General features: G+C 41.8%; 1 long non-coding RNA gene across 1 annotated transcript; it reads right to left on the minus strand.

Moving 5' to 3' along the window:
• Positions 1-846: 846 nt before the first annotated feature.
• LOC105467442 (uncharacterized) lies at positions 847-6970 on the minus strand. The gene is made up of 3 exons (XR_978886.2): positions 6813-6970; positions 2489-2539; positions 847-1388 (listed from the first exon to the last, which is right to left on the minus strand). It is a non-coding gene; the product is annotated as an uncharacterized lncRNA (long non-coding RNA).
• Between the last annotated feature and the right edge of the window lie 4360 nt (positions 6971-11330).

Consider the following 11330-nt stretch of genomic DNA (forward strand, 5'->3'; position numbering starts at 1 on the left):
CTGTTTTGATGACTGCATAGAAAGCCAAGTGCAAGAAAAAAACTCCTTTAACAATATGGCCCTTGTTAGGTACACAGTTTTAATTAAATAGGGAGACAAAGTATAACACCAACATGTTAAAGGTAGGCACGCCATGCAAGAGGCATCTGATCAGGATCTGGTCTTGTTTATGGTATTCTCGTCAATATAATTGTCATTTCAGTGCTGTGTTTATTTTTAAACCCAAGCTTTGTTTTGCATTATGGGCAAGTGAAATATTTGCTTTCAGTCAGGTTTCTATGTGAAATGTTCATTCAAAATTCTAAGTGTAATGAGTAAATTTCTCTCCTTGAGAACTGGCACCATTTGGGACTTGGAGGCATAGTTTGTAAGTGAAGGAACAGGCCGAAAGGGATGTTTGGAATGACCCACTTGCACTTAGGATGTCTTATAAATTAAAACCCAGGGTGGGGAGGGATTGGAATTGCCTTCACAGGAATGAGTTTTGCAGAGGCAACATCATATAAATAAAGCAGAAGATGTGAGTCTTGGCCCTGGCTCTGTTCTTCTGAGTGTGTTCTTGGGAAACTCACTTCACCTGTTGAGTCTCAGTGACACACACTGATGACATCTCCACCATGGGTATAATGATCCCTCACCAGCCAAAATCCTAGAGCTGTTCTAAGGAGCAGCATGGAAATGTGTATGTAAAGGCCCTGGATACTGTGGAGAGAGGTAATGTTTTTCCTCCTGGCTCTCAGTAATAGTCTCATCCAGGGTTCTGCCCTTCATCAGCAAGGACACTGAGGTCTTTTTGTATTGATCTATTTTGCATTGTCATAAAGAAATGCCTGGGACTAGGTAATTTATAAAGAAAAGAGGTTTATTTCGCTCACAGTTCTGAAGGCTGTACAAGCGTAGCACCAGCATCTGCTTAACTTCTGGTGAGGCCTCAGGAAGCTTACAATCATGGTGGAAGATGAAGGGGAGCTGGCATGTCACATGGTGAGAGAGAGTGCAGGAGGGATGGGAGAGGTACCACACTCTTTTACACAAACGGATCTCTTGTGAACTGATAGAGCAAGACCTCACTCATTACTGCAAGAATGGAACCAAGCCATTCATGAGGGATCCACCCCCATGATCCAAACACCTCCTGCCAGTCCCTGCCTCCAACATGGGGGATCACATTTAGAGATGAGATTTGGAGCAGATAAACATCCAAACGGTATCACCCTCTTATACAGATGATGAGCTTGAACTTCCAAGACGTCCTGTGTCAGGTCTTGCTCAGGGAAGGATGCACGGATGGTAGAGGTCAGAAGAGAGAGTCCAGATGGCTTTCTCATGATGCTCACCTCACTCCACCATGCTGTCTCTGTTGCTGCCTTCTCCCTTTCCAGCAAAACCTTGGGACATGGAATTAAAAATGAGATAAATGACTTTAATGACTGCAGGTACATGCTACCCTACCCTTTTTCTGATGGAATTTTGTGTCACTTGTCACAAACAACAAAAAAAGCTCCTATAACTTTTCTAGGAAATCAGATTTATAGTCAATGATGGGCTTCATGTCTCTGAAAAGTTCTACTCTCACCTGAGTATAAATGTGAGGCACAAGAATACCACCTTTCACTTTATTTCCTTCTTCCATCCTTTCCTCCCTTTGTTCTTTCTTCCCTCTTTCCCTTCCTCCTTCCTTCCTCTTTCCTTCCTTTCCTCTTTCCTTCCTTTTCTCCCTTTTTCCCTCTCTTCCTTCTAGTCTACAGCTCTTCACTGAACACCCTTTGGGACCATCCAAGTTCCATGGTGCTGTACATCTCTGCATTCCCTCTCCATGGGTTCCCCAGGGCTCCTCGCCTCCAGAGCCTGGCTTTCCTCTCCTGTTCCCCTGTGATTCACACCTGCCCTGCTCCATGTCTTGTGACCTGTGTACCTGTTATGTGGTCTTACCACAGGACCTTGCTTGTTCTTTCCTCTCACCATCTGGTCCAAATCCTGCATCTCCAGACAAATGGTACCTAAATTTGTACCATTTGTACAAATGAGATGGGTCCTTGCTTTATACAGCCACAAACCAAAGCTACCTCTCAGTACATGAAAGTATGTAGCTTACACGTAAGAGAAAGATCTCAGGATTCAGACCAAATTCTGGTTTGGCCACACACTAGCTGTGTGATACAAGCCAGGAGCATTATCCTTCTGCACTTCAGGGTGGTCTTTGTAAAGTTGTTCTGATGATTAAAGATTGTTACACCCCTCAGAGTTCCCAGCAAATAGAAACAGACAGCGAGTTACATTACTAGGAAGAGAGCAGAGGAAATGTGAGCAATGCCGTAGGGTTGTAGCCAAGGCAGACACTGCACAAGCCACTGAAGGAAGAAGCCTCGGAGCAGGGGAGTGGAGGGAGGAACGCTGGGAATATGAATGCAAGGGGGATTGGTTGCCTATGCAATGAAGACCCTGAATTGCAAGCTCAGACTTTTCAGGTAATGAATGGGTGGCTTACAGCAAGTCATGTAACTCCCACAGTCTTGTATCTTCCTTCCTCATCCCAGCCCTGCAGGTCACAAGAGATAGAGATTAGCTGGTTGGGTATGGAAGGTGGGAAGGACCTTGCAAGCTCTGAAGTGCTGTGCCCATTCCTGCCTGACTTTGCACTTCCTTAGGTTATCAGTTCCGATTGCCTTGTTTCCTTTCGTTCTTCTCTCTTTCTTTAAGGAATTTTTCTTTTGTTCTTCTCTCTTTCCTCTAAGGACTTTCCTCTTCTGTACAAGCCTCTGCTAGAGCCTGACTTCCAACTTCCTCCAGGAGAGTTTGCACAGGCATAACTGGCTAACACGCAGTGCAAGAGAATGAGGTCCAGGGTGCAACATAGTCTTCCTAAAACCAGAGTGGTCTGGAATTGAGTGAATGGGAGTGAAGGGAGAAATGCGGGTAAAAGGGAATTAAGAGTATTTGTTTATCATAAATTATGTTACCCTTACAGCCCACTTGAAAAGGGCAAAGTGGGGCGCTCTGGCACCAAGCCTTCCCCAAGCTGGAGATGAACTTGGCCACACCCACCCTTTCCGCAGGGAGGAGAAACAGAATCTGCAAATGCTCCGATGAGGTGTTTCTCTGTTGGACCAAGGAGAATAAATTCTTTACCTTCAAATGCTTCAAGCAATTGTGTTTTCCTAATATCATCAGCCACGGTTATGAGCAGTATTAACTTTTATTCTAAAACTCGGAGTGCATTAGAGAATTGCTCTTACTTGGTAATGGCTCTGCCTCACTCTGCAGTGAATTGCTATTAAACTTCATGAGAAGTTTTATTTGGATACAGCGTCCCCCTTCCAAGTGCCCCCCGTAAATGAGTTTCTAAACCTGCAGTAGGTGCCCATTAACTGGGAGTGTGGGGAAGAGCTGTCTATGATTAATAAAAATAACAGCTTGCCTAACAGCATACATTAACGTGGGCTGCATTTTACAATATTTCAATTAATTATAGATTAGTAGATTTAAAAGGGTCAGGGACCTTACAGATCACCTACATCACTGTTTTCTCCTCACTCAGGAATCAGGAAATAAGCACCCAGAGAGGGTGGGGAATAAGTGCCTAAAGGATTGGGATATAAATTGTCAGCAACAGAGACCAGAAGGAACCAAAGCTGAGATGCAGGAGGATCAAGAATGTATCTGTGGAAACTTTCCCAGGCCCTCTTACTTGGAGTCTCCTTCAGCCTCAAGGTTCTGCCTTGCTCAAAACTCAGTCGAGTCCTGATGAAAGCAGGACATATATCACCCCTTGGGTCTCTGTGAGTGATGTTCAAAGCTTGCACTGCACAAGCCACCAGTCTGAGATGGTTGGAATTATCAGTGGGCACTTATGTAAGCAAGATTCTGCCTTTCAGGAAAAATGAGCTCCAGGCTTCATCTCCATGCCCTGCTCTCTGATTCCTTAGTGACCCTGGAACACCTTGGCTTACTCTAGAGTTTTGCTATTTCAGGATCAATTAAAATTCTTATTTTGAGCTTAATTGTGGCCTAGACTGCTGGGCTCTATTGACGACCTTCCTTGGAAAAAGTTTCCAACACTCCTATAGACTATGTTGGACCTGTGTGCAAAGCCTCTAGAGCTAGGACAGTTCTATTAGCTTCTGTCCTGTCTGGTATCTTGCTCATCTCTCCCCATGAAGCAGAAATGCACAGCACCCATCATACCTCAAGGGATACCAACCTGAGCTATGACATCAACACTTACTTCTTGTGCTTGAATAGAGGCTTACAATTCATATTGAATTTGGGAATCCACCTGAGTTGGAGATGAAGACAATGCTATGTGTTCATCTATCACATCATGTCTTCTTCCTGTGCCCACAATCCTTGCAGCCTCTCCTTTATGGTCAGGGCATGGCCTACACTTACTGTAGCTAATGGAATATCAGCACAAGTGATATGTATCTCCTCGAAATAAAGCAGTTAAGAGTCTGTGTGTATGCTCCTTCCCTCTCTTGGGACTCTGGAAGCCAATTATTAAGAGAGTTGCATCCCAAGATGGAGTGAGATGGAGAAGAGCCCCCACCAATCCTCATTACATTTTGCATGGGAAGAAATAAGTGTCTATTGTGCCAGTCCACTCAGATATTGTGCTTTGTTTGTTACCTCAGCATAGCCTAACCCATCCTGACTAATGTATAGCATTGACTCTGCTCATCCTTTAACTGACATTTGCCCCTATATTCTCTTCTCAGTTCCCTTTTTTCACATTCCCCCTAGACAAGCCTATGTAGTTCCACATCCCCAACCACTGTCAATGGAAGCTCACAAATCCAGATCACTAATTTGCTTTGTGTTTTTGAGCTTCATACATCTACATTCAACTGCAGCCTGGTCAGTTTCATCTGGGTATCTATTAAGAACCTAAAGTCAATTTATTCAAAATTAAATTGGCCATCCTCCTCTGACCATTCTTTTTCCTGTATGATGAATCTATTGGTTTTACCCACCGTTCCATAAGCAAAGACCTGGACATTATTGTCCCTTCCTCCCTGTCTCCCTCATGGCATTAAATCCTGCAAGTTCTGTCTCCAACATAGTTCTTGGAACCATTGACTTCTTTCCAAATCCACTGTCATTCTTTCATATTTACTTCATCTCTTACCTGAATTCCAATAACAGCCCTATAAATATAGTTCTCATTCTTACTCTTTCTTCAAGTCTTAAGCTGCAGCAGACAGATCTTGGACAAACAATCTCACCCACTCCCTACTTAAAGTTTCTTTAGTTCCCCCTTTTACTCTTAAACTCCTTGGCAGTCATTAAGGCATCTGGGATGGGACCTCAGTTCCTAGCAAAGAGCCTCAGACAGTGGCCTCAAAAATCAGATTCCCCAGCACCGAGGCAGGCCTCACCTGGGAAAATTGCTGGACCTGTGGGAGCCTCACTGCTCCATCTATCAAGGACAATAAATAATGCTTATTTTATTGTGTTGATGTAAAGATTGAATCAGATAATTTATAGTCACATAACTGACAATATTGCTGAAAAAATTAGAGCTGTTATAAATAATAATAAACGATGAAAAGGATTACTAGATATTAGCCACTCCCCATGTGTCAGCAACTGTGCTAAACAGTTAACACCCATGACATCTTATTTAACTTTTGCAACACCCTATTTTTTCTGAGATATAGAGAGATTAAGGTACTTCTCTAAGAAAACACCAGTAGTAAGTTGCAGAGTTGGGATCCAAACCCAGGTCTATCTGATGAGATATTTAGTGCTTTTAACTCTACCAAAAATGTGATTGAAGGAACAAATAACACTACTTGATGTCTAGAAATAAAGAAATGGCTTTAAAAGATAATAGGTCATTTATATAATGTTATAGTACGGGGTTTCCACCTTGCACACCTCCCCGAGGCATATTTGCACAGAATGAAATACAGATATATGGTAAATGGAGCCTCCTGGTATGCTACACAACCACTAAAAATCACATATAAATATATAAAGTGACTTCATGAAAATGTTTAAAAAGCATATGTCATAGCACAGCATAATGATTTAGGGCATAGCTTTTAGGGGTAAGATTGCCTTGAACTGAGTCACCGTTTTACAACATTCTGATTATGTGGCCTTGGACAAATTGCTTAACAGCTAAAAATAAGGAAAATAATAAAAACCCATCCTATAGGATTGTTTTGAAGATGAAGCAAGGCAGTTTGTGCATAGAGCTTAAAAATTTCCTGATCAATTGCGCTCAAACATTACCATCTTCATTCTCATTAATTATCATCATTGATATTGCAAGTTACAAAAAGATCAGGAATCAGAGTTGTATTTGCTTTCTATGCTTACCTATATCAAAAAACACAAAGACACAGATAAGACTGGAAGAAAATATGCTTATGTGTTAACATAAGCATAACAATGAATCTCTGATTTGTTTAAGAGTGATTTTTTCTTCTTTTTATTTCTGTGTTTTTCAAATTTTTGATGATTAATATGTGCCACTTTTAAAAGAAAAAAAGAACCATTTTCTGTGGCTTTAGATAAGGAATTTTGTCTTCTAACCTCAGTGATTTCTTTTTTTAAAGGAAACATCTTTGGTCATTAAATTCACTTAAAAGCCCTGATCCATTTTTGATCATCTGAAATATAGTGACAGGCACTAAAATCAATCCCTACATTCGAGGTTTGCAAAGAGCGTAAATTATTTTAGAAGTCGTGTCAGGTAGAGTTTATTCCAAGGTTTGCTTGCAAATTTTAATCAGAAAACACAGAAGGTATATGCAGCTTGGATTGAAATATCCCTTCACCTTGTATTCAGAACCAGGTTGACTTACTGTTTGCTGGCTGATAGGACTGGCAGAAGTTACAGCTTGTATGATAGAGTCAGCCTGGGCAGGAACTGAGGGAAACACATAAAGAAACATTTATTTAAAAAAAGTAAATCAACCATAAAGATCCTCCCAGCAGACCTGAGAGATGGAAGCCTCTCTCTCATTTTCTCCTTGGCAAAATTTAATCTGTCGCTGGGGTTTTTCAAGCGTCATATTCAAAGAGATGCAAATTTGTCAGAGCTGAGACCCCAGCTGACTTTTAGCACCTTGTGAATGTCAAAGGGGCTTAAAGGTTGAAGTGACTTACCTCCTTCCATCCTGACTAATTCAAATACAAATGTGTGTATATGTGTGTATGTGTGTGTGTCTCTCTCTATATATATACATATATAAATGTTTTAAGGAGAAAGTCTGAAACAGAATACACATCTACCTATATGTTCAGTGCCTTCTTTGTGTGGATGTATTTGCAGCAAATCTGAAATTTAAACAGAAAACATCATACCGAGACACAAAAGTTCAATTGAAAAACCCACAGTCTATCACTAAATAGCAGGAATAGCAAGAGAGTGTTTTGTGTGCGTGTGTGTGTGCATGCGTGTGTGTGTTTGCTTTGTTTTGATTTTTTTTTTAATAGCAATCATTTTTATCTACTGACTTTTTCACAATCTATTTCGATTAACTGGTTTAGGGGTGACTATTAACTCATGAGTGATCTCTGCCCTGCACGTGGTTCGTTGCACACAATTCCCCTAACTAATTTGAGTAACATACTTACACTAAAATAAGAGGTTTTAATTCTTATTTTAGTACACTTTGTACACAGCCATGGTTTACAGAAGAGTTCTGCTCTGCGAGGAGATTGGTAAGATTGTTCTAAAGTGGGGTTCCCCTCTATCCTCACACAAACGAAGGCTCAATCTATCAACGGAAATTCTGCAACTTGGAGTCTAAAGAGAAAAATGATGTTGAGTTTTCCACTGCATAACAAAAGCTCCAGATTAAGTATTAGTGATTTAGAGCTGTTATCATGTATATAGAATTTGAAAATCATTTTGCTTTTAATTCAACAAAGATTTACTGAGTTTTTACTAAATGCTGGGACCTGAGGACACAAATATGACTTAAACTCAATGCCTGTTCTTTAGGAGAATGTAGGTTTCTAGGGAACTGGATCGGTTACCTATAGCCATAATAATGCTGTTTAATAAACAACAATACCTCGCTTATATAAAACAAGAAGAAGTGATTGTTTCTGGACCTTGAGGGGCTGACTTATTAGCTCCGCTCGTCTCACCTGGCCTTGCCCATGTGTCTAAAAGTTCACAAAGTTGGTGGTGGTGGGGAGAAATGGGATGAGTGGGCTCTAGTCTCGTTTTTCAGGGAGCTAGCCTGGACATGCTCTCATGGCAACAGCAGAGATGCAAGACAGTAGCATTAGCACTTTGCAAACTTCTGTTTGCATCACATCTGTTAACATCTTACTGGCCAAGAGTGACATTGCCGAGTCTAAGTAAGAGTGGGAAGGTGTTTCAAAGTTACGTAGCAAAGGGTGTGGGCACAGGCAGGGGTGACAATGGGAGCTGTTTTTGCAATCTGCCTTTCAGGGACAGATAAGCTATATACCATCATTTTATAAATATGTATAATGGAAGAGCAGGCACAGCTCCCTGGGGTGTTGAGGACAAAGCCGTGCACTCTGGAAGATGCAAAAAGGGCTTTCTAGGAAGGATAATGTCTTCACGGAGTTTGGAGGTTGATCAGAGAGATCAGGGGAGGCAGGTGTTATAGGCCATGGGAAGATAGTCAAAACAGGAGGGCATAAAATAACGGCCACTGATATTGCAAGAGTGCACAGAGTGAGGTGATGGGTGAGATGGAAGGTGCTAGGTGAGACTGAGAGGTTAGGTGCTTTCTGATGTTAGAAGATAGAAGACATCCTGTGTCACTTCTGCAAACCTTAGGCTTCATGTGGGAGATGAATACATGAGACACCACTGATAAAACCTGCTTTATCAATGTGTATACGTGTAGGCCCAGAAGACGGCAGAAGAAAGAACCCATGTATCTTCCTGTTGTAGCAAGAGATTTCCATAACTGATCTAGTAGAAACACAGGCAAGCCAAATGATAGATACTAGAGCCTGGGAAGGGTACATGGGTGAGGCAGTGGGGGAGATGAAGAGGTTGGTTAATGGGTACAAACATACAGTTAGATAGAAGGAATATGTTCTAATATTCGATAACAGTGTAGGGTGACTATAGTCAATGATAGTGTATTGTATATTTCAAAATAGCTAGAAGACAGGACTTAAAGTGTTCCCAATGCACATAAATGATAAACACTCAAAGTGATGGATACCGTAAATACACTGCCTGATTTGATCATCACACATTCTATGCATATAACGAAATATCATATTTACCCCATAAATATGTATAAATATTATGTACCAATAAAAAAAATCTGTTTCCTCTTCCTTTACACCACTCTGAAAGCATCCACTAATAAGAAACCCTTCTGTGAATGCAATATAAAGATTTCAGTGAAAAGGGATTGTCTCTTTAAGAAAGTGGTTGGGGCAGTGCTTTTGGGTTTGAAAGTCTAGAGACAGTGGCATTAGATTGATTAGGTGTGTACATGTTGGCTGAGGAGGCTGTAGAAAGGCGCATGGAAGTGTTTGACAAGATGAAAGACTATTCAACATATTAGACAGCTGCTTGAGTGAAGAGATCTATAACAGTGCAGTAAAATACACTCACCAGTAAATGATACCTTCATGGCAAAAGCTACTACAAGCTAGGTCACACAATTTTTGTCTGGCATGACAGGCTCAATGAAACAACGTTTGAAACAGAGTTTTATGCACATGCCTCATGACAGATGGGTAGCGACCTAGGGCAGAGACCCACATTTGGTGGTCACTAGTGTAAGGGTCTTTCTGTGGGACTGTAGAAAAATGAGGCTTTCCAGGAAACATGTGTGGGGTCCCAAGAAACAGGAAAGGCTTTGGAGTCAGACAGCCACAGCTAGCAACACTGGCCCCAGGTTACCCTCTCACTAGCCTTAGACGAAGTACTCAGCCTTCCCTACTCCCAATTTTTACTCATCTGCAAAGTGAGGAAATAGCAAGTACTTCAAGCGAAATGGATTGCCTAGTGTCCAACACAGGACAGACATCATCACCTGCTCTTATAGTGAGCACCGTACATGGGGAGCACTCGGTCCTGGTGTTCTAATGGTGAGTCTCTCACTTGTCTCCCTCCCTGGGTATAGTGAGTCTTCCCATAGCTAGGTGATTATCAGCAGACAACACTGGCACAGGACTGACACATTAGCAGCACCCAAGTCAGTAGGTTTGTAGCAGAAAGACAAGCCTCCAGGGTTTATGCCCCATCCATCTGTGGGTCCCCATCTCTGCTGCTACCAACTCTGTCCAAACCCCCATCATCTCTTTTCTAGGCTCTGGCATCAGATATCTTCTTGGTGAATAGCTTCCCATCTTACCTCTTTAGAACCTGCCCTCCATACATTATCTAAAGAGTTCCTTGAAAAAAAAAAAAACAAAAAAGCCTCCAAGTACATTATTACCCCTCTAAAGCCATGGCATGATTTCCCAGCGTGGATGGACTAAAATCCAAACTCCTCACTGTGGTCTAGAGGGCCTGACACACCCTGGTCCTCCCCTATGTCTCTGATCTTATTTCATAGTCTTCTCTTCGTCACTTACTCTCTCCACACTAAATTTCTTTGTTCCTTAAACACAACCCATTCTTTTCTACGTCAGGGTCTTTGCACCTCTCTTCCTTCTGCTTGGAATGCTCGTCTTCCTGAGTTCCCCATGTTTGCGCCCTTCTCATTTGACAGCTCTCAGCTCGACTGTCACCTCTTCCAAGACAGACGCCTTCCCTGAGCATCCTACAGGCCCAGCATCCCCATACCAGGTTCTTTCTATGTTTTCACAGCATTTATCACTGTTTGAAGTAACTTCATTTGGCCTTTGCCTACTTGCTTCTTCTCTGCCTCCCAGGCTGGAATGGTGGGTTCACTGCCATCAGCATCCACTAGCACCATAGGCGTGATCCACTAACCAGCAATATCTTCTGGGGCCCTGGAGTTTGTTAAGAATGCTGCATATTGTAATCCCCACCCTACCAAATCAGAATCTGTATCTTCTTCTTATCCCTGGGAGTTCGCATGCACTTCATAGTTCGCCAATCAATGTCCTAACCTGTACCTTGAAAACAGGTGTTCAGTAAACACATATTGAATGAATGAATGATACGAATTCATTTGAGACACAGATATGAATATTAAATATCCCATGTCGGTAAACTTTATGGTGAGACTTCTGGGGCTACAGAAATTTAATTCACATAATGAATAAAAAGAATTTTCCAAGTAATGTAAATGCATCGATCCTTGATCGTTGAGTATGTTGAAAAACCACACCAAAGCACCTCCGAAGTGTCTGGAAATCTGTGGTTTCGTAACAGACATGTGCAGTGTCCCACTATCGTG

This window comes from Macaca nemestrina, chromosome 7 (genome assembly GCF_043159975.1).
Source record: "Macaca nemestrina isolate mMacNem1 chromosome 7, mMacNem.hap1, whole genome shotgun sequence".
In the NCBI taxonomy this organism is placed as follows: Eukaryota; Metazoa; Chordata; class Mammalia; order Primates; family Cercopithecidae; genus Macaca; species Macaca nemestrina.